This window comes from Bombina bombina, chromosome 3 (assembly GCF_027579735.1).
Source record: "Bombina bombina isolate aBomBom1 chromosome 3, aBomBom1.pri, whole genome shotgun sequence".
In the NCBI taxonomy this organism is placed as follows: Eukaryota; Metazoa; Chordata; class Amphibia; order Anura; family Bombinatoridae; genus Bombina; species Bombina bombina.
In genome coordinates, this window is record NC_069501.1 from 447256863 (window position 1) to 447282106 (window position 25244).

The 25244-nt window shown below is 37.2% G+C and overlaps 1 protein-coding gene across 1 annotated transcript in view; it reads right to left on the bottom strand.

Annotated features, from left to right (window-relative positions):
* LOC128653409 (membrane cofactor protein) overlaps positions 1 to 25244 on the bottom strand; it is a 200444-nt gene that overhangs the window by 162340 nt on the left and 12860 nt on the right. The window lies entirely within an intron of this gene.

A 25244-nucleotide genomic window follows, 5' to 3' on the forward strand; every position in this document is an offset into this window, starting at 1 on the left:
AGAAGAAACTGCTTCAGCTATGAGCCACCCACCCACCAACGGTCAGCACCATCGCTGGCCGATGCAAAGAGGGCCACAGAGTGTCTCTCTCTGCATCGGATGCTTAAAAAATGTTATTGAAGGATGCCTCAATATCGAGGCATCACTGCAATAACCTGAAAGCGGCTGGAAGCGATGACGATCACTTCCAGGGCTTCAAATCCCTGAGGATGTGCCAGACAAATCCTTGGTTGTTAACAACCATTTTTTGTAGGACGTACCTGGCATGTCCTTGGTCTTTAAGGGGTTAAAAAGGGATTCTTTACTTTACATCACCAATGTCGGTGCCAATGCTGCTTGGAATATTTTGCCAGTGTCTCAACCAATTGTGACCCATAATAAAATGCTCCTCTACGATGCTGCCTTTAAATAGTAATGTTGGCAATTAAAATATTGTGTCAGCATTCTCAACATTCCGTCAGATCCCGTTTAAATATATTGCCATCTTGCAGCACTTTCGATCATCTGGGCCTTAGAGCCTAATGAAAGTTCTCTGGTCTGGAAAGATTATCTCGTAAATACTGCGAGATCCCTCAAACAGTTTTAGAAAGACAAATTTTTGCTAGAGCACTTTTTATCACAGTATGCAGGGTTCCTGATGTCAAGGAGAGACACATACATTGTAATATAATGCTAAAAAATCTCAAAGATTTTGTGTGATTTCTCTCAGGCACCTAAGGACCATTTGATAAAGTATGATTACCTAATCAACAGATGCTTAAAAAGACAATGCAATAGCACTCACTTTGAATTTTGAAATAGCAGTAATTTACTTCAGTTTGCCGCCCCTTTTATCACATGACAACTGTTAGCCAATTACAAACTCATATACATATACACTGTGAACTTTTGCATGTGCTCACTAGTAGCTGGTGCCTTAGAAAGTATGCATATAAAAAACAACTGAGCACAATTTGATATTGGAAGTAAATTAGTAAATAGGGTGCTCCTAGGAGGTAACTCACCATAGAACATGCTACTGAGCTGTTGTTCGTTCCTGGTAGAGGGCTTCTCTATTTGCATGCATTTGTATTATGACCCTGGGGAGGATGATGGAGAAATCAGACGTGGGCTCCTTGCCCAATGTGCTTAGAGGAATATCGCTGTACCTCACTGACGAGGCCCAAAGTAGGCTGAAACGATTGTCTAGGGTTGTCATGTTCCTTGTTCAGAGGAGAATAGCCTGGTATTTCGGCGGTTGGACTCAGCGGGATCACTTTGCTATACTTCAGGACAGTTTTCCTCTATGAAAAGCACAACTGGGCAAAAAGAGGTTGCTCCTATGTGGTAACTCGCCATAGATCAAGCTACTGAGCTGTTGGTCATTCCTGTTATAGCGCTTCTCTCTTTGTATGCATTCATATACATATACACTGTGAACTCTTGCATATGCTCACTAGTAGCTGGTGATTTAGAAAGTGTGCATATAAAAAAAAATGCGCACAATTTGATATCGAAAGTAAATTAGTCTTTTAACTGCATGGTCTGAACCATGAAAGTTTAATTTTGACTTTAATGTCTCTTTAAACTGAAGCTAATTGTTCTTCTCTGAGGTCCACAAAGCTGCTGAAAATGTGGTTCAATTGCTGAAACTACACAATGACCAAAATGTACTGGTATTTCTATGAAAGAATTACATGTGTATTAATATTAAAAATATATACAATGAATTCTGGATGCAAGCATTGGCGTTAAAAATGTCATTTGTGAATAAATGTTGCTCCTGAATAATATATATTTTTATATAGTTTTGCTTTTATTCTTAGCTGTGAGCTTATGAGCGAGTGCTTTTATGTGTGTAACAGTGTTTGTTTCTGTAATTCACCCTTTGGACCTGCACCCTGGCAGTTAACTGCACCACGGGGTTAACTGCCTGTGACTCTGCAAGTAGTGTAGCTTTATGTGAGTGCGATAGCAACCAAAGCTGAGCCTGTTTGTGTGTCTATCAAAAACTAGGTGCCCTGTACAGAAACAAATCCTGTCTAAGTCCTACAGTAAAGGAAATGATTGTACAGCAAACGCTGATGCCAATCATTGATTATGGGGATGTAGTATATGCACCTGCACCGCAAACTCACCTTAATAAACTTAATACATTGTATAACTCGTTCTGCCGCTTTGCGCTACAATGTAACTACAGGACCCACCATTGTGACATGCTAAAAGAACTAAACTGGCTGTCGCTGGAATCCAGACGCAACCCTTTATCTTTCCAGCCTTGTGTTTAAGAGCTTTTATGGGAAGTTCCCACCCTACCTGAGCAGAATGCTCTCCCCGGCTGTTCCCACCTTCTATAACCTCCAATCCAGTGTCAGCACATTATTTAGTTTGCCACAATACAAAAAGAAAGCAGCTCGATCCTCCTTTTCCTACAGAGCACCACAATTAAAATCCTTTAAGAAATCCCTCTCTACATATCTCAAAACAGAATGCACCTATCGTGGTTGATTATATATTTCCTACCTGTTATATGTTAAATTTTTCATATATTATGTATTAATATTGTTTCTGTATTTTATTGTACCCTGTTGTAACAATGCAATGTTTTGTGGACCCAGGACATACTTGAAAACGAGAGAAATCTCAATGTATCCTTCCTGGTAAAAGATTTTATAAATAAATAAATAAATGTCCAAATTGGGCCCAATTAGCCATTTTCCCTCCCCGGTGTCATGTGACTCGTTAGTGTTACAAGGTCTCAGGTGTGAATGGGGAGCAGGTGTGTTAAATTTGGTGTTATCGCTATCACACACTCTCTCATATTGGTCACTGGAAGTTCAACATGGCACCTAATGGCAAAGAACTCTCTGAGGATCTGAAAAAAAGAATTGTTACTCTAGATAAAGATGACCTAGGCTATGGGGAGCTACAGTTAATTGAGGGAACCATGAATGCCAACATGTACTGTGACATACTGAAGCAGAACATGAGCCCCTCCCTTCGGAGACTTTGCTGCAGGGCAGTATTACAACATGATAACAACCCCAAACACACCTCCAAGATGACCACTGCCTTGCTAAAGAAGCTGAGGGTAAATGTGATGGACTGGCCAAGCATGTCTCCAGACCTAAACCCAATTGAGCATCTGTGGGGGAGCACAAGGTCTCTAACATCCACCAGCTCTGTGATGTCATCAGGAAGGAGTGGAAGAGGACTCCAGTGGCAACCTGTGAAGCTCTGGTGAAATCAATACCCAAGAGGGTTAAGGCAATGCTGGAAAATAATGGTGACACTTTGGGCCCAATTTGGACATTTCCACTTAGGGGTGTACTCACTTTTGTTGCCAACGGTTTAGACATTAATGACTGTGTGTTGAGTTATTTTGAGGGTACAGCAAATTTACACTTTTATACAGGCTGTACTCTCACTATTTTACATTGTAGCAAAGTGTCATTTCTTCAGTGTTGTCACATAAAAAGATATAATAAAATATTTACAAAAATGTGATGAGTGTACTCACTTTTTTGGGATACTGTATATATATATATATATATATATATATATATGTATATATATATATATATATATTATGCATACTCTTAAAGGGACAGTGAAGTAATTGTTTTTCTTTCATGATTCAGATTGAGCATACAATTTTAAACAATGTTCCAATTTACTTCTATTATCTAAGTTGCTTAATTCTCTTGCTATCCTTTTTTTAAAAGCATATTTAGGTAGGCTAATAGCAGCAATAGACTGCTGCTGATTGGTGGCTGCACATATATGCCTCTTGTCATTAGCTCACTAGAATGACGCAAATTTGATAATAGAAATAAAGTACAATGTTGTCTGAAATTGTCTGGTTTATATTAATCATGAAAGAAAAGTTTTGTGTTTAACAAAATGTACTTTGCAGTATAGTAAGAAATGTTGCACATGTTTAAAATAGATTTTTTTTAAAATACTTATTTAAATGTTTAATAAAAATGATAAAACAGTTGTACAAATGTAAGAAATGTTGCTCATGTATAAAACATATATTTGTATGTATTTTTACAACAATTACGTAATGAAATAAATGTATTTCACAGCAAAAAATAAAAATCACATCATATAATATTTTATGGATTATTATCCTTCACCAAAGGAAAAAAAATTGGTACTGTCCATAAATTCTCTTTTGACTTATGAAACAAAATATGAAATCTCATAATACACAATAGCCTTAAAAAACACCCCTTTGCACAAACCTCACTAACATATAAGAACAATAAATGTCATTACATAATTATGCCAAATCAACAAACTTTAGATAACCAACCACTGGGTGATGATTTACAGCAATTTAGTGATACAAGAGAATTAGTATTTGGCGATGATACGCAATTTCGGCAGAAGTGCTTTACATGCACAGTGTTGAGATGTAAAGTAAAACATTAAAGGGCCACAATATTCAGTAGAATTGCATAATTAACAAGTGCAGAATATAAAGACAATGAAATAACACTCTGAATTTCAAATAAGCAATACATTTATTTATTTTTTGACAAATTTATCTTTTCCCCATTTGCCTGCCCCCTGTCTCATGTGACTTTTATCAGATACTCACAGTCTAGTATACGCATACCTTACGAACACATGCACATGCTCAGTAGGAGATGGTGCCTCAAAAAGTGTGTATATAAAAAGAAAGTGCAACATTTGATTTGACTTTAGTGACCCTTTAAACTTATATGTAACAAGGCCACTATTACAATAAGTGATTTGTCAACATGAACTATTTATTATACTCTAAAGGATAACAGATTTAGTAAGAAGATACTCACAAGGTACACACTTTGGCAGTTCTGGTGACCATTTTCTGAGGAAAGTGCATACACTGCTGTCCTCTCCTTGCATTACAAAGCCAGAATCACACTGTAACTGGACAGTATTTTTCCACGTAAAACCATGGCCGACATGCTCAGGAATATATTCTTCCTTATTCTTAAGAACAATGTGACCATTGTCAATAGCTGGGTAAGGGCAGTCAAACCCTATTAAAACAATGTAAAAATGTTATATAGTAAACTAAACCACTCTCAGTATAGGTGGCATTAATGCATAATATGGTGTAAAAATGATTTTATTTATATTGTAAAAAAACCCAATATAATAATAAATGAACCCCTCTAGAAAGAGCCATTAAAGTTAGTTTGGGGAATATCTATAGTTGCCCCAGAGTTTCCACTGTTAAAATGTAAGAACAAATCCTACCTCTAGTCAGTGAGACTCAATGCAAAATTAAAACTATATAAATACAATAAATACAGAATAAAATAGCAGCAACAGCTCATACATCAGCCTACACCATAATGCAAATAACATTATAATCATTATTACCAAGTTACAGTTTAATAAAGTAGCAGTCAGTTCAGAGACCTAATTTTTATGGGGTTGATATTATAAAAAGATTACAAAAATTGATGGAATTCTAGCTGTAAATGTTCATTTTTTTACCTTTTTTTTTGGTATGCATACAAAAATATTAGTTTTCCTTATTATGCAATTTTAATCTTATGAGAAAAAAGTAAGTGAAAAAAAGCAGATAACAGAGAAATGTGGGCTCAGTCTAACAACCTATAGTCATTGTCTAACCAAGTTTGTAATCATAGTTTTGTTAATAATTTTTAAAGACACTGTTAGATGAAAAATCAACATCTTAAAGGGACAGTAAACACTGTGAGATGTTAAAAAAAAGTTTAGTTATGAATAATAAAACAACTTTTCAATACAATTCCATATTTATTTTGCCACCTTTTTATGTCATTTAGCTTTAAAAAATGTGTATTTATTTTCTAATTCTCAGAAATTACTGCAGAATTCTCAAAGATATCCCTAGTGCTTGATACATGTCTATACAGGTGACCCTCATTTTACAACGGTTCAATTTACACCGTTTCAGAATAACAACCTTTTTTTCCAGTCATGTGAGTGCTATTGAAAAGCATTGAGAAGCAGTGCATTTATTAAAATAGCCAGTAGGTGGAGCTGTCCGCTTGTGTTGCAGCAAAGCCAAGCAAGCTGAAATTAATCAGTTTAACCAGACCTGAGCTATCAAGCAGATTTCAAAGGAACAAGATCTTCCTGTCTATAAATCAGTCCAGATTGGAATGCATAGAAAGAACTGTTTGCAGAAAAAATGCAAGTGAAGTCTGTGTTGTGTGATAATTGTATTAGGTTTATAATGCTGTTTAGCAAATGTTTTTGTTCATTTAACTTTAAGTTTAATTATATATTCTGTGTTGTGTGATTATTTTATAAGGTTTATAATGCTGTTTAGCATTTAAAGTCTTCATTTCAAAGCTTTAAAAATAATGTATTATGTGTTACTTATGACAATTTTGAGAGGGGCCTGGAACCTATGTCCCTCACTTCCCATTGACTTACATTATAAACTGGGTTTCAATTTACAACGGTTTCGATTTACAACCATTCCTTCTGGAACCTAACCCCGGCGTAAACTGAGGGCTACCTGTAATTGGATTTAACAGATAATAATTGCAATACAATGCACTTTATACTATTATAATGACTGTGACTAGCCTTGTGGTCTATAGACTTAAGCCAGGATTGACTCCTGCAAATAAAGCAAGTGGTAGGGGGAGTTTGGCTATTAAAAAACAACTGCAGAAGACAAGATGTTAATTTAAAAAACACATTAAGACTTGGCTGATATTTAATTCTATATCAAGACAAACAGAAATGCCTTGTATTAACAAGGTATTAACTGTCCCTTTAGCACGCCTGAGTAAAGACAAGTGAGATAAATTTAATAACACTTACAACCCTGGCAGATGGGAATTGCAGGATGCCACTTTAAGTCATATCCACAAACGATTGTATTTGATCCTTTCACATTGTAGAAACTATTGCATGCCACTTTTACAGTATCCATCACTTTGTAACCAGTTTCTAACTCATCCTCGGAGAATGATGTTCTTTCATTTGTGATTTTTCCATTAAATATTTTAGGTTCAGGACAATTGACCCCTAAAACAAAACAATAGCAAATCATTTCATTTTTTTTTACTGTAAAGTTTCAGATAGTTTCCATAACACAATTATAATAGTAAGTCTGAAGGTCACAAATGTAAAATGTCCTGTTTATATATTGCCTCACAAAATTATCGCAAGGAACAAAATACTGTATTTAACAACTACTTGTATTTTGAATGCAAAAATCAAAGTGACGTGCAATTAGCACCAGAATTATTAGCCCTCCATATCGCTTGCATTTTAACGTTCCACTTGTAATCTAGGCCTTTATGAGAAATTAATTTGTTTTAGTTTAATGTCCATTTCAGGAAATTGAGATTTCCCTGCCTATCAATGGGGTAAGAGCTATGCAGAATAAATTATTCATTATTTCTTCCATGGATATAAAAATCCCATCTTGCTCCTTGAGTGCCTTGTGTGACACATGGGTACTATCTAAGGATCCCAGGACACTGGAAGGCTCGGAAGGCAAACATTTTCATATAAAGCAAGAAATTATCCGAAAATATTAAAGCTAAATCCTTCTTTGACCTTCAAGAAGGATATTATAGCAGTGTGACAGGATATTAATGGAGAATTAAATAATTCAATATTTTACCAATAGCAAGTTTGTCAGCAGAATATAAGAAAATACAAAAAGAGTGTTGTGCTTTATTAAGTGCTTGTAGTTAATGTTGTAATTCATGTTTAAAAAAAACCCCATCTCCGAGAGCAATTCACATTCACAGAGAAGGGCGTGCAAACTTCACAAACCTGAGAATAAATTTGACAGATAACATGGCATTACAACCAAATGTTTCCCAACTCCACAACAGCTGCTCCAGTATAATGGGGAGCCAAAAGGCCACCCCAAGGTTTGAACTCACTGTGCTAAAATCCAGCTCTTCCAATGTTGGAACCTCTTCATCAGATGATTAGAATTTAAAATAAAATACTTTCTTGCTATTGGGTGATTAAAAATTAGCCAATAAGTATAGGCTGATTAAAAAAAAGCCAATAGGGATGGCGTCTGGACAGTGGATGAAGAGGGCAGTATAGACGGCGGAAAAAGCCTTCCTCCTCTGCCACGAAGATGGTCCCCCGGCACCTGGATGAAGAGGGCTCAATATCGGATCAAGAGGAGTTGGATTTTCACATGGTGAGTACAAACTTTGGGGTTATTTAGGGCTTTTTGGGGTGTGTTTTTTTTTAAAGAATAGGCATTTTTAGTTTAAATTTTATTTTCTAGGGTCAAGGTCAATGGCTTTCTCTCAGATAGCTTTTTAATCACAAATGGGACCAGACAGGGCTGCCCACTGTCCCCGATTTTATTCACGATTTCAATAGAAATCCTGGCCTTAAAAATCCGAAACGACACACAAATTTCAGGGATCACAATTGGCAACACTGAACACAAGATAGCTATGTATGCCAATGACGTTCTGCTCACATTGACAAACACGAAAACCTCTTTGCCAAGAGCCTTAAAAGTATTTAGCGACTATGGAAAACATTCCAATTTCTCTTTAAACGTAAATAAATTTGAATTTCTGAACATCACAATGCAACTAAATGCAGTGGAACAGACATTGCTAAAATGCCCCTTAAAACTACAACCAGAAAAAATGAAATATTTAGGAGTTTATCTTGCAAAAGACCAAGACACTTTATTCCAGGCCAACTATAAATCACTCGAGGGAGCGTTGACAAACGATCTCTCGAGTTGGAAAAATAAACAACTTTCCTGGCTGGGGAGAATCAGCGTAATAAAAATGAACATCCTCCCCCGCATCCTATACATCTTACAGACCTTACCAATACCACTGCCCCATGACTACATTGAGAAGTTGCAGAGAAGTATAGAAATATTTATATGGAATGGGATAAAACCCAGGACACACAGGCAAACTCTATGGGCGCGATCCGATATAGATCGTAGTTTGTGGCGCAAGCGAGGGAACCCGCGTCGCCCACAGTTTCAGCTGGCTTTTTTCTGGCCGCACCTTTAAAATAACTCTGGTATTGAGAGTCCACAGAATGGCTGCGTTAGGCTCCAAAAAAGGAGCGTAGAGCATATTTAACGCCACTGCAACTCTCGATACCAGAGTTGCTTACGGATGCGGCCAGCCTCAAAAACGTGCTCGTGCACGATTCCCCCATAGGAAACAATGGGGCTGTTTGAGCTGAAAAAAAACCTAACACCTGCAAAAAAGCCGCGTTCAGCTCCTAACGCAGCCCCATTGTTTGCTATGGGGAAACACTTCCTACGTCTGCACCTAACACCCTAACATGTACCCCGAGTCTAAACACCCCTAGCCTTACACTTATTAACCCCTAATCTGCCGCGCCCGCAGTTTCAGCTCGCAACTCGAGCTATCCCATATACTGCGCCGTCAGATGCTAAAGTGCCGTAAGCCGGATAAACCAGCGATGTCCAGAAATCTGCGCAAGTACAAATTTCTGGCGTCGCCAGTGACTTACGGCACGTTAGAAACTGCCGGCGCCTACAAAACCTGACTAAAGTCTAAATCACTCGCACTGTCTAACACGTCTCCCTAACATAGCCCGACACGTCTAACCCTCTATCCGCTATCCCCCCTCACTATCCTAACAATAAAATATGTATTAACCCCTAAACCGCCGCTCCCGGAGCCCGCCGCAACCTAATAAAATTATTAACCCCTAAACCGCCGCCAGCTATATTAAATCTATAACCCCCCTAAAGTGAGCCCCTAACACCGCCGCCATCTACCTTACCTACCCCCTAAAGTGAGCCCCTACCCCGCCGCTATCTATTTTAAAATTATTAACCCCTAATCTAATCCCCCTATACCGCCGCCAGCTATATTAAATTATTTAACCCCTGAAATACTAAACTATCCCTACCACTAAACCTAAGTCTATCCCTACAAATAGCCCTGAAAAGGGCTTTTTGCGTGGCATTGCCCCAAAGTAACAGCTCTTTTGCCAGCCCTTAAAAGGGCTTTTTGCGGGGCATGCCCCAAAGAATTCAGCTCTTTTGTCAGCCCTTAAAAGGGCTTTTGGCGGGGCTTTGTCACAAAGTAAACTACTCTTTTGCCTACAATCTACATCCCCCTACACCGCGGCCACCTATAATAAATGTATTAATCCCTAATCTAATCCCCCTACACCGCCGCCAGCTATATTAACTATATTAACCCTAATTATATTAGGGTTAATATAGTTAATATAGTTATTATATTATATATATTAACTATTTTAACCCTAATTATATTAGGGTTAATATAGTTAATATCGTTATTATATTATATATATATATAAAGTATAATAACCCTATCTAACTCTAACATCCCTAACTAAACTCTTATTAAAATAAATCTAATATTAATATTATTAATTAAAATATTCCTATTTAAATCTAAATACCTATAAAATAAACCCTAAGATAGCTACAATATAATTAATAATTACATTATAGCTATGTTACGGCTAGATTTAGAGTTTTGTCGGTAAGGACCCACGTATCTAACGCTGGCTTTTTTCTGGCCGCACCTTTAAAATAACTCTGGTATTGAGAGTCCACAGAATGGCTGCGTTAGGCTCCAAAAAAGGAGCGTAGAGCATATTTAACGCCACTGCAACTCTCGATACCAGAGTTGCTTACGGACGCGGCCAGCCTCAAAAACGTGCTCGTGCACGATTCCCCCATAGGAAACAATGGGGCTGTTTGAGCTGAAAAAAAACCTAACACCTGCAAAAAAGCTGCGTTCAGCTCCTAACGCAGCCCCATTGTTTACTATGGGGAAACACTTCCTACGGCTACACCTAACACCCTAACATGTACCCCGAGTCTAAACACCCCTAGCCTTACACTTATTAACCCCTAATCTGCCGCCCCCGCTATCGCTGACCCCTGCATATTATTTTTAACCCCTAATCTGCCGCTCCGTAAACCGCCGCTACTTACATTATCCCTATGTACCCCTAATCTGCTGCCCCTAACACCGCCGACCCCTATATTATATTTATTAACCCCAAATCTGCCCCCCACAACGTCGCCTCCACCTAACTACACTTATTAACCCCTAATATGCCGAGCGGACCGCACCGCTATTATTATAAAGTTATTAACCCCTAATCCGCCTCACTAACCCTATAATAAATAGTATTAACCCCTAATCTGCCCTCCCTAACATCGCCGACACCTAACTTCAATTATTAACCCCTAATCTGCCGACTGGAGCTCACCGCTATTCTAATAAATGTATTAACCCCTAAAGCTAAGTCTAACCCTAACACTAACAGCCCCCTAAGTTAAATATAATTTAAATCTAACGAAATAAATTAACTCTTATTAAATAAATTATTCCTATTTAAAGCTAAATACTTACCTGTAAAATAAATCCTAATATAACTACAATATAAATTATAATTATATTATAGCTATTTTAGGATTTATATTTATTTTACAGGTAACTTTGTATTTATTTTAACCAGGTACAATAGCTATTAAATAGTTAAGAACTATTTAATAGCTAAAATAGTTAAAATAATTACAAATTTACCTGTAAAATAAATCCTAACCTAAGTAACAATTAAACCTAACACTACACTATCAATAAATTAATTAAATAAAATACCTATAATTATCTACAATTAAACCTAACACTACACTATCAATAAATAAATTAAATACAATATCTACAAATAAATACAATGAAATAAACTAACTAAAGTACAAAAAATAAAAAAATATTTACAAACATTAGAAATATATTACAACAATTTTAAACTAATTACACCTACTCTAAGCCCCCTAATAAAATAACAAAGCCCCCCAAAACAAAAAAATGCCCTACCCTATTCTAAATTACTAAAGTTCAAAGCTCTTTTACCTTACTAGCCCTGAACAGGGCCCTTTGCGGGGCATGCCCCAAGAAGTTCAGCTCTTTTGCCTGTAAAAAAAACCATACAATACCCCCCCCAACATTACAACCCACCACCCACATACCCCCTAATCTAACCCAAACCCCCCTTAAATAAACCTAACACTAAGCCCCTGAAGATCTCCCTACCTTGAGTCGTCTTCACCCAGCCGAGCCAAATTCTTCATCCAAGCGGAGCAAGAAGAGGTCCTCCATCCGGTAGAAGTCTTCATCCAAGTGGGGCAGAAGAGGTCTTCCATCCGGTTGAAGTCTTCATCCAAGAGGCATCTTCTATCGTCATCCATCCGGAGCGAAGCGGCAGCATCCTGAAGACCTCCGACGCGGAACATCCATCCTGGCCGACGACTGAACGACGAATGACGGTTCCTTTAAATGACGTCATCCAAGATGGCGTCCCTCAAATTCCGATTGGCTGATAGGATTCTATCAGCCAATCGGAATTAAGGTAGGAATATTCTGATTGGCTGATGGAATCAGCCAATCAGAATCAAGTTCAATCCGATTGGCTGATTCAATCAGCCAATCAGATTGAGCTTGCATTCTATTGGCTGTTCCGATCAGCCAATAGAATGCGAGCTCAATCTGATTGGCTGATTGAATCAGCCAATCGGATTGAACTTGATTCTGATTGGCTGATTCCATCAGCCAATCAGAAAATTCCTACCTTAATTCCGATTGGCTGATAGAATCCTATCAGCCAATCGGAATTTGAGGGACGCCATCTTGGATGACGTCATTTAAAGGAACAGTCAGTCATCGGCCAGGATGGATGTTCCGCGTCGGAGGTCTTCAGGATGCTGCCGCTTCGCTCCGGATGGATGACGATAGAAGATGCCTCTTGGATGAAGACTTCAATCGGATGGAAGACCTCTTCTGCCCCACTTGGATGAAGACTTCTACCGGATGGAGGACCTCTTCTTGCTCTGCTTGGATGAAGAATTTGGCTCTGCTGGGTGAAGACGACTCAAGGTAGGGAGATCTTCAGGGGCTTAGTGTTAGGTTTATTTAAGGGGGGTTTGGGTTAGATTAGGGGTATGTGGGTGGTGGGTTGTAATGTTGGGGGGGGGTATTGTATGTTTTTTTTACAGGCAAAAGAGCTGAACTTCTTGGGGCATGCCCCGCAAAGGGCCCTGTTCAGGGCTGGTAAGGTAAAAGAGCTTTGAACTTTAGTAATTTAGAATAGGGTAGGGCATTTTTTTGTTTTGGGGGGCTTTGTTATTTTATTAGGGGGCTTAGAGTAGGTGTAATTAGTTTAAAATTGTTGTAATATATTTCTAATGTTTGTAAATATTTTTTTATTTTTTGTAACTTAGTTCTTTTTTATTTTTTGTACTTTAGGTAGTTTATTTCATTGTATTTATTTGTAGATATTGTATTTAATTAATTTATTGATAGTGTAGTGTTAGGTTTAATTGTAGATAATTATAGGTATTTTATTTAATTAATTTATTGATAGTGTAGTGTAAGGTTTAATTGTAACTTAGGTTAGGATTTATTTTACAGGTAAATTTGTAATTATTTTAACTATTTTAGCTATTAAATAGTTCTTAACTATTTAATAGCTATTGTACCTGGTTAAAATAAATACAAAGTTACCTGTAAAATAAATATAAATCCTAAAATAGCTATAATATAATTATAATTTATATTGTAGCTATATTAGGATTTATTTTACAGGTAAGTATTTAGCTTTAAATAGGAATAATTTATTTAATAAGAGTTAATTAATTTTGTTAGATTTAAATTATATTTAATTTAGGGGGGTGTTAGTGTTAGGGTTAGACTTAGCTTTAGGGGTTAATACATTTATTAGAATAGCGGTGAGCTCCGGTCGGCAGATTAGGGGTTAATGTTTGAAGTTAGGTGTCGGCGATGTTAGGGAGGGCAGATTAGGGGTTAATACTATTTATTATAGGGTTAGTGAGGCGGATTAGGATTTAATAACTTTATTATAATAGTGGTGCGGTCCGGTCGGCAGATTAGGGGTTAATAAGTGTAGGCAGGTGGAGGCGACGTTGAGGGCGGCAGATTAGGGGTTAATAAATATAATATAGGGGTCGGCGGTGTTAGGGGCAGCAGATTAGGGGTACATAGCTATAATGTAGGTGGCGGCGCTTTGCGGTCGGCAGATTAGGGGTTAATTATTGTAGGTAACTGGCGGCGACGTTGTGGGGGGCAGGTTAGGGGTTAATAAATATAATACAGGGGTCGGCGGTGTTAGGGGCAGCAGATTAGGGGTACATAAGTATAACGTAGGTGCCGGTCGGCAGATTAGGGGTTAAAAAAATTTAATCGAGTGGCGGCGATGTGGGGGGACCTCGGTTTAGGGGTACATAGGTAGTTTATGGGTGTTAGTGTACTAACAATCAGCCAATCGGATTGAACTTGAATCTGATTGGCTGATTCAATCAGCCAATCAGATTTTTCTACCTTAATTCCGATTGGCTGATAGAATCCTATCAGCCAATCGGAATTCGACGGACGCCATCTTGGATGACGTCATTTAAAGGAACCTCATTCGTCGGGAAGTCGTCGTGCCGGAAGGATGCTCCGCGGCGGAGGAGCGAAGAAAGAAGATTGAAGTTCCCGATTTGCTTGAAGACATCGCCGATGGAAGAAGACTCTCTGCCGCTTGCTGGAACACATCGCCCGGATGGAAGAAGACTTCACTGCCGCTTGCTGGAACACATCGCCCGGATCGGTTGAGGAGTTCGGCCCGGCGTGGTGAAGATAAGGTAGGGAGATCTTCAGGGGGGTAGTGTTAGGTTTATTTAAGGGGGGTTTGGGTTAGATTAGGGGTATGTGGGTGGTGGGTTGTAATGTTGGGGGGTGGTATTGTGGTTTTTTTTGCAGGCAAAAGAGCAGTTTTCTTTGGGGCATGCCCCCACAAAAGGCACTTTTAAGGGCTTGTAAGGTAAAAGAGCTTTGAACTTTTTTTAATTTAGAATAGGGTAGGGAATTTTTTTATTTTGGGGGGCTTTATTATTTTATTAGGGGGCTTAGAATAGGTGTAATTAGCTTAAAAATCTTGTAATCTTTTTTTTATTTTTTGTAATTTAGTGTTTTGTTTTTTTTGTAATTTAGTTTAGTTTATTTAATTGTATTTTTAGATAGATATTTGTAGTTTCTTTAATTTATTGATAGTGTAGGTGTATTTGTAACTTAGGTTAGGATTTATTTTACAGGTAATTGGGTAATTATTTTAACTAGGTAGCTATTAAATAGTTAATAACTATTTAATAGCTATTATACCTAGTTAAAATAATTAACAATTTACCTGTAAAATAAATATAAACCCTAGCATAGCTATAATGTAATTATTAATTATATTGTAGCTATCTTAGGGTTTATTTTATAGGTAAGTATTTAGATTTAAATAGGAATATTTTAGTTTATAATATGAATTAGATTTATTTAATAAGAATTTAGTTAGGGGTGTTAGGGTTAGATAGAGATAATATAGTTAATATAAATACTATAGTAACTATATTAACTATATTAACCCTAATATAATTAGGGTTAATATAGTTAATATATATAATGTAATAACTATATTAACTATAATATACTTAGGGTTAATATAGATAATATAGCTGGCGGCGGGGTAGGTAGATTAAATTATGGGTTAATAATTTTAATATAGATGGCGGCGGTGTAAGGGGTTCACATTAGGGGATAGATCAGTTAGATGGTGGCGGTTTTAGGGGTTCACATTAGGGGATAGATCAGTTAGATGGTGGCGGTTTTAGGGGCTCACAGTAGGGGGTTAGTTTATGTAGATGGCGGCGGTTTAGGGGTTAAATACTTTATTAGGGATTGTGGCGGGGGATCGCGGTTGACAGGGAGATAGACATTGCGCATGCGTTAGGTGTTAGGTTTTATTTAGCAGATCGTGGTTGACAGGGAGATAGACATTGCGCATGCGTTAGGTGTTAGGTTTATTTAGCAGCCAGTTTAGGGAGTTACGGGGCTCCAATAGTCAGCGTAAGGCTTCTTACGGCTGCTTTTTGTGGCGAGGTGAAAATGGAGTAAGATTTCTCAATTTTCGCCACGTAAGTCCTTACGCTGTATATTGGATACCAAATTGCGCGAGTTTTGTATACCTGCCTATGGCCCAAAAACTACGGGCGACGGCAGAAATATACGCGCGTAACTTCTAGGTTACGCCGTATATAGGATACCAAACCCGCGCAAATATTGGCGTCGCCGACATTTGCTGGCGACGATTTTTATCGGATCGACCCCTATATTTCCCGAAGGGAGGGGGTGGTTTGGGAGTACCCAATATCTCACTGTACAGGCAAGCAATAATGATACAAAGATTAGTAGAATGGTGCATTAATGACCCAAAGAAACACTGGATACAAATAGACCGATTCATCTTGAGCACTAATAACCCAGGCTCTCTGGCATGGATAATAAAGAAAGACAGGACGGTTACAGTAAACAAATACCCACTATGAAAGGAGTTTTTTGCTGTCTGGGACAGGATAACGCATACTTCAACTCACATTTCCACACTAGTCTCGCCATTAACACCTTACAAAAATAACCCGACGTTACCGCTTAAAATAGTAAGAGATTACACCCCTACAGGACAACAGATAGGAGCAAACACGTTCCACAGTTTAACACACCAAAACAAATTAAAAAGCTTTGCAGAAATCTCTGCCTCAGATGTTGACCCAGCCCTGACATGGTTATCTTATGCACAAATAACACACTTTATCTCATCTCATAGACACAAAGATCTAATACTTAGATTGACAACTACCTTTGAAAAACTATGCCTGAAAACATCGACGCCAAGCCATCTTATATCTATACTTTACAAGTTGCTCCTCGAACAAGGAGAAAATAAACTTCCTAACTACACTAAAGCCTGGGAGAAAGAGGTAGATACAGAAATCACACAAGAAACATGGAATAAAATTTTCCTTAACACTAAAACTGCGTCTATTTCGGCTCAAGTGCAAGAAACCAATTACAAATACCTGATGAGGTGGTACCTCACCCCAGCAAGGTTAAAAGTAATATACCCCAACACTACAGGAAGGTGCTGGAGGGGCTGCTCTGACGTTGGAACAGTACAACACATATGGTGGGACTGTCACTGGCTCCAAGAATTCTGGACTCATGTGGTAACCCACATGTGCAAAACAGTAGAAGCTAAAATATTACTGTTCACCTGTCTCCCCAAGTTAAAAAGTCTAGACAAACACAAGCTGCTCATTACGATGATCAACAGCGCAAAGATGTTGATCCCCAGACACTGGAAAACCTCAAAGGCCCCTTCTTTAGAAGAATGGATTGCTCAGGTAGACCAACTCTTACAGTTAGAAAGATATTATTACTTAATTCGAAACACACGAATTAATGCTAAATGCATGGGAAAAAAGTAAGATGCACAAGTAACTTTTCACAGCGCCTTGCTCCACTCCAACCTCCCACACCCGCTTCACTCCCTCAGATAGGCTCATAACCACCTTAAGAGAATATATTATATAATTAAGGGATCCGAGGAACCCAAATGGCCAGAAAAGCTGTAATAGTGTAAAGGTTGGATTGCATCAGTCCAAAACATTGAGGGTATGATAGTGTATGATAATGAAACCTCTGTTGAGTTAACTGTTATTAACAAGATATTTCCATTATTAAAAACAAATCAGTTGAAATGTTCACTTTCACAGCCATGGTTGATGGTTAGGAATGTGAGAATATTTTTACCTTGTAAAACATAAGAAGACAACAGGTAATGAACAATCGGACCTTAACGTGTACTTTAAACCGCACACCCAAGGCTTGAGAACAAGGAAACCGTCCGTTACAATTGGAATACACAAAGAGCCTCTGCTCTATACTGGTGGACTCAACTATTGACACTGGACTCATTGCTTACCTGTTTAGTGTGAAGGATGTCTTTACGTTGATCTCTTTTTTATGTAGAGTTTCCATATTTTTGTGAATCAGATGATCTTGATATGTTACCTACCTTATATCATTAATAAAGCTTTTTTGAAAAAAAAAAATATATATATTTTCTAGGCTAGGTTTTTTTTAGGTAGACTTTATTATTTTAGGGTGTGGAGGGTTACTTGTATTGAAGAGGGGGGTCTTGTAATTTTGTTATTTGTAAAAGAGCTGTATTATCTTTAGGGCAATGCCCAAGAAAATGCCCCTTTAAGGGCTATGGTCATTTATTTTAGTGTTAGGGTTTAGGGTTTTTGTTTTTATGTTTTATGTGGGGGGTTTTATGGGGCATGTAGATTAGTGTTAGGTATAATGGTGTTTTTTATTTTGGATATTAATTTCTTTTTTGTAACAGATTTTTTAGATCTTTCCATTCAAATACCTTTAAACATAAAAATTAATTATTGATTTAGTTGGAATACTTTTTATTATGTTTTTCTGTGTTTTAATGTAAATATTTTACATTCCATTGTTCTTCACATCAAAGAAAATGTTCTTTGTAATTTTAAAAATATGTATATATCTGCATATATTCATATAGGTATAGAAATATATCTTTGAGAAAAATAATCATATATATATATATAAAGAAATATATATTTAAAAATTTAATTTTCTTCTATGTGAAAAACATTGGAATGTGAAATATTCATAACTAACTTTGGCTTTAGCGCAGTTGGTCTAATGCAATGCTTGGTTAGCGCATGAGAAATTAGTGTTAAACAGTGTACCCCATTGAAGTCTAGGGGGATAAGATATCCAAAGTCCTGAAGTTAAACCGAATTGGGTTTGCTAACAAGATACCTTTTTTCTTTTAGCTTGAAAAGCAAACACTAATCTGCCTGCGCTAAATGTTTACTTCCAGTAGTGTTAGCGTGCAAGCATACCACTTGTAATCTGGTCCTATATATGAATAGATAAATATTTTACAAAAAAATAATTTTATATATATATATATATATATATATATATATATATATATATATATATATATATATATATATACAGTATTTATGTATACAGTCATGGCACACCTGCATTTCTGTCAGATAATGCACCACTTCACCCAGAAAATTGTTACAATTTCAAATGTTTAGGCATTCTCATGTTTATTTCTTTTGTTTGTATTGGTATGACACAAAAAAGTGGAGAATAAAAGCCAAATCTGACACATTCCATGCAAAAATGGACTGGACAAAATTATTGGCACCCTCAATGTAATATTTGGTAGCACACCCCTTGGAAAAAATAACTGAAATCAATAGCATCCTGTAACCACCAATGAGTTTCTTACACCTCTCTACCGGACCACTCTTCTTTCACCAACTGCTCTAGGTGTCTCAGATTAGAAGGGTTCCTTTTACCATCTGCTGTCTTGAGAGCTCTCCACAGGTGTTCTATGGGATTGAGATCTGGACTCATTGCTGGCCAGTTCAGTACTCTCCAGCGCTTTGTCTTAAACCATTTCTGGGTGCTTTATGACGTGTGCTTTGGGTTATTGTCCTGCTGTAAGACCCATAACCTCTAAAGGAGACCCAACTTTCTAACACTGGGCCCTACATTGCACAACAGAATTCTTAGGTAGTCTTTAGATTTCATAATGTCATGCACACAGTCAAGACATCCAGTGCCTGAAGCAGCAAAGCAACCCCAAAACATCAGTGAACCTCCACCATGTTTGACTGTAGGAACTGTATTCTTTTCTTTAAAAGCCTCATTTCTTTTTCTGAAAACAGTAGAATGATGGGCTTTACCAAAAAAGCTGTAATTTTGTTTTGTCTGTCCAAAGCACAGTCTCCCAAAAGGATTTTGGCTTTTCAGGTAAGCTTTGGCAAACTCCAACCTGCTTTTTTATGTTTCTGTTTCAGCAGTGGGGCCTGGGACTCCTACCATTGCGTCCCTTTTCATTCAGATGGCGACGTATAGTGCAAGCTGACACATTTGTACCTTGTACCAGAAGGTCAGCTTGAATTTGCCTGGAAGTTGATCAAGGTTCTTTATCCACCATTCTAATAATCCTTCGTTGTAATCTTTGATCAATTTTTCTCATTCATCCACATTCAGGGAGATTAGCCACAGTGCCATGTGCTTTAAACTTCCAATGTTGCACAGAGTTGACACAGGAACATTAAAGATCTCTGGAGATGGACTTATAACCTTAAGATTGTCCATGCTTTTGCACAATTTTTGTTCTCAAATCATCAGACAATTCTTTGCTGTTCTTTCTCTTCTCCATGCTCATTGTGGCACACAGAGACACACAATAGAAAGGTTGAGTCAATTTTTCACCATTTTAACTGGTTGAGTCAAAAGTAAAACAGGGATAGAAAACCAAAGCGCCACTTGAGGCTCGGTCTGGAATAACCCAAAAAATACTACGTTGAGAGGGGTGATAAGATAAATTTACATCCAATTTAATTATACATAAAATAACTCACATAAAATCATTCAATAAAATCATTCAATAAAATCACAACCTAGAATACTACCCTTGGTATATGGGTAGGTTAGGATCATATGTCTGCAAAAGACAATTTACAAATATCGGATACTATGGTCATTTTAAAATTCCTGTGAAAAAGTAAAACGTGAAATGTCATAAAAATAAAGTCCAATCTGTGCTGTGCGAATTGTCAAAGTCAGGTGAAAAAAACAGTGGCCACTGTGGAAGCAAAAATATTGATGAACAATACAATCCAACGTGTAAATGCTCCTTACAACCTAAAAGTTAAAGTGTTCCTATAGTGGTCCTGTGAGTGCCGCAGGAACCGGAAAGTCAGGTCTAGACGTCTCGGGTCTCCCACATTCGAGTTTCCCGCGACGGTACCTAAAAACAAAAAAACACCAATAGTGCAGACGGTTTTCTTAATCTGCTATCAATTGCAAACGTACTTACCAGTCGACACATTTCGGTCTATACTAGACCTTTATCAAGACTGGTTTTGTTTAACTTTTAATGCTCTTATATATTAATTGAAGCAATGTGGACCGGAAGTAGTTACTTACTTCTTCCGGTTTCGAGTGTTCGATAAAGTATTAATTTTTAATCCTTGTTTTTTAATTGGTTTTTTTGAGGATTGCCTTATATAAAATTTTCCTTATTTACATCTTTATTGACTTTATCTATTTTCATTTTTTGAGTAAGTTCGATAATTTGGCCGTTACACTCTCCATCCGGTGTCCTAAGATAGACTACTTCCGGTCTTTCTCCGTAAACAGCAATGTGATAATGTGTACAGACATCTCAGTTTATTATGTGACCCATTTCATGATGGAGAATGTTTTTATGTGACGTTTCACATAAAAACAGATCTGTCCATAATGTTATAATCATTCTGCTATCATATATAGACATCTCAGTTTATTTTAGATACTGTTGTCACCCGATAGTTTACATAACAGCAGATTTATCACTATTATCTCAATATGAATCTTTACCTGCATTGTGAATCTTGCCTGAATACTGTCCGGGGGAGGGGGGACTCTCCTCTTGGAGACTATTTTTCGATAGTTTACATAAAACATAATAAATAACTATAATATTACCACAGTGTGATTCCTTACCTAATTTAGATTTTCATAAACAGATTTTTTCTAACATATTCATATGTCCTTTATCTATATCTGTATCGTTCCATTATGAAGGAAAGTGGAGGTTTACTTTGTGAAACCTTAGTAGTTCATATCCCTTCATTCATTAAGGGATATCGTTCCATTATGTATGGAAGAGGAGGTTTACCTAGTAAAACCTTAGTGGTTCATATCCCTTCATTCATGAAATAGAGGTGTGGAAATATATTTTCCCTAATGATTCCGATCCTTCTATTCAGGAACGCATGCGCATATATATATAACGCATATAGAGATGGGTCTGTGGTTTATTGGTTTCGGTCTTTACAATCAGGTCCGTTTTCTAATTTTATTTAACCCAGAATGGAGGTTACGCATACAGAGAGATGGGTGTATCGAAATTCAAAAGATCTTATTGGTCCCGATGTTTACAATCAGACCTGACTTCTACTTCACCTTAAAAAGGGGGTGTGCTACATTGTATATTTTCTATGGATGATTTCTATATTCATTAAATATATTCCTTAAGAGCTCGGTTGTTACATATTTACTAAATATACCTTATCACTTCAATAATGACTATTAGCACCGGTGTTTATATAAAGATCAGTTTTGGTGACCTAGAATTCTTTACCAAAATGTGTGATATTGTAGTGGTAATCTAAATGTAGTATACAATCCTGGATGTGAATCCTTGGTCAGCTTGACTAATAGGTTTATAGCCGGCTTATAGCAGCCAATAAGAGACTGGCTAGAAACGGAATCTGTTCTTTATTAATCAGTATAGGGGGATACTCTGTGCAGACTAGATGTATTAGAGATCTAATCTATAATACATAACTTTCTAGGTGCTTCCAGTCCCCAGATTGGTGAAGGAGCCAAAACTTCAAGTCATAGGTGTATGGATAGGATTATTTGGCAATTCTCTTCCTTTGATGTAATAGGTGACGTTTTACATCTTATTATTAATTGTTGGGTAATTCTATAGATATTTATCAATGTTGGTAAGTTGAGTCCTAGCATCTTAGCTAAGGAACTCAAGCTTGACATTTTGTTTTTCAATGGATCAAGACTATACAGGATAATTTGGCATTAGTTGCCTGAGTGCAATCATATTCAGCCTTCTGATTTTTAATCAGTATTATATTCCTATATGGGGGTACATGATACTTTACTACGTTGATTTGTATTTCTTCTTGAACCAGCTTTTTAGGGCCGATAATTAAAACTATATCTTTAATGTATTAAAGAATCTTACTATGATGATTAAAGGGATCTTCTCCATATATCTATGTCTTTGGAGAGTCTTACCTTACGGTCTGACTGTGTATATCTAATTGTATCTTACTATACAATACAGAAAGTTGCTTCTGACGTTCTGTTTTTTTTTATATAAATAATTTATTTAGGCCCTAGTTTTACCTATGAATTCTGAGCGTTTATTAAGTCTCTATTAAGGTTTCTTAATCCTACCTAATCTTAAAGTCCTTATTAAAAATGTTCAATTGTAGAGAGGATATAATCTTTAATATCCCTTATTGGAATAATTTAAAGACTTGAAGGGTAAGGATAACAGCTGAACTAAAGGATGAGACAGGGAGTACAGGGGGTACAGGGAATACTGTTCATTTGCATGGCATATGTATAACAGAAAATCTAGATGAAAGTAGCTGGAGTGGTCCTGATTTAGAGAATTTTCATTTGTATATGTCTTGTTCACATATATCTTTCACCATCTTTAGAGTATCTTTCCTTGATATACGCTACTTCTTTATGGGTTCAACAGATGTGAGAGGTCTTCCTTGATATACGCTACTTCTTTATGGGTTCAGCAGATGTGAGAGGTCTTCCTTGTTGTTAAGGCCTCTTGGAAACAGGCAGTCTATTTGGAATATCCATTTAGACTCATTGGTTAGGAGTAGTTTTTCAAAATTACCTCCCCTCCAGATTTTTTTTATAATCTTTTGAATTCCTATATACTTTAATGTTTTAATATTCCCATGATGTTTAGTTGTGAAGTGCTGATAGAGGGGTGTTTCCATGTTAAGTTTTTCAATCATTAACAGATGTTCCCGGATCCTGTCTCTGAGAACTCTGGACGTCTGTCTAACATACTGGAGTCCACACGGACATTGTAATAGATAAATGACCCCCTTGTCTTGGCAGCGTATCAAATCTTGTATTCTAAATTCTTCCTTGGTGTTATTGGAGATGAATTTAGTTGTCTTAGTACCACATTTACACGCTTTACACGTGTGGCAAGGATAAAATCCTTTCACCTATTTTCCATAAACATCCTGTATTCCCCCCTTGTTCTTTTTTTGGAGGCTGGGTGCCAGTCTGGTTTTTAGATTCTTCGTTTTTCTGTATATGAACCTCGGGTACTCTGGCAGCTTGTCTCCTATTATGTCATAATCCTTAAGCAATGCCCAGTGTTTCCGGAAGATGTTTTCTACTATTTGTTTGTTGTCACTATATTCAGTTATCATTGCTATATTATAGCTGTTCTCGGTGAAGTTCTCTTTTACTTTTTCTTTATATTTGGTCAGATTTTTTCTATCTATTTTTCTGACTTCATCTATTTTCTGGTCCAGCATTTCCTCATCATATCCTCTCTCTACAAATTTTCCTTTAATCAATGAAGCTTGTTCTTCCCATTTCGCAGTGTTAGAGCAGTTCTTTCTCATTCGTAGCAACTGTCCTTTTGGGATGTTGCTCTTCCATTTAGTGTGGTGACAGCTTTCCTTATGTATATAGTTGTTACTGTCTACGTCTTTAAAGTACGTTGATGTTTCCAATCTTCCTTCTCTCACTTCGATCCTTAAATCCAGAAACGTCAGTGCTGTATAGCTCCATTCGTATGTAAACTTAAGGTTTACAGTGTTCTGATTCATGATGTCAAAAGTGAATATTAAATCCTCCAACGTACCCTTCCATATGATGATGATATCATCTATATAACGCCGATAGAGGACCAGGTCCGCGCTAGCTGGACAGGAGTCCCAGAATATTTTCTCCCATTTTCCCATATAGAGATTTGCATAGCTAGGCGCGAACCTGGTCCCCATGGCTGTTCCACAAATTTGACGATAGAATTTACCCCCGTTGTTAAAGAAGTTATGTGTCAGAATATACTGGATACTATCCAATATGAACTCGCTTTGTTTTGGTCTCATATTGGATTCATTATCTAGGAAAAACTTCACCGCTTGAATGCCTTCTTCATGCGGAATGCTGGTGTACAATGACACCACATCGCATGAAGCCAGTATGTAGCCCTCCTTCCAGGGTATGTCTTCTATGAGATTCAGAATCTGGGTTGAATCCCTCAGGTAAGAGGGTAGTTCCCTGACTGATTTTTGTAAGTGTTTGTCCACATATTCCGATAGGTTACTACTTAGAGAACCTATTCCAGAGATTATTGGTCTCCCGGGGGGGTTTTCTAACGACTTGTGGATCTTCGGTAAATGATAAAGTATCGGTATAACCGGATAATTTACATATAAATAATTGAACTCTTTGTCGTTAAGTATGCCTTCTTCATTAGCTTCTTTCAACATCTCTACAAGTTCTTTTCCATATATCTCTGTTGGATTTCTGTTCAATTCCTCATAAGTGCTTGAATCACTCAGAATTCGTCTGTTCTCAGCCTCATAGTCGTCCCTATCCATCACAACTATCCCGCCCCCTTTGTCCGCGGGTTTGATTGTTAGGCTTCCATTCTGGTCGAGTTTCTTAATAGTCTCACGTTGAGCTTTTGATAAGTTTTGCTTCTTATTT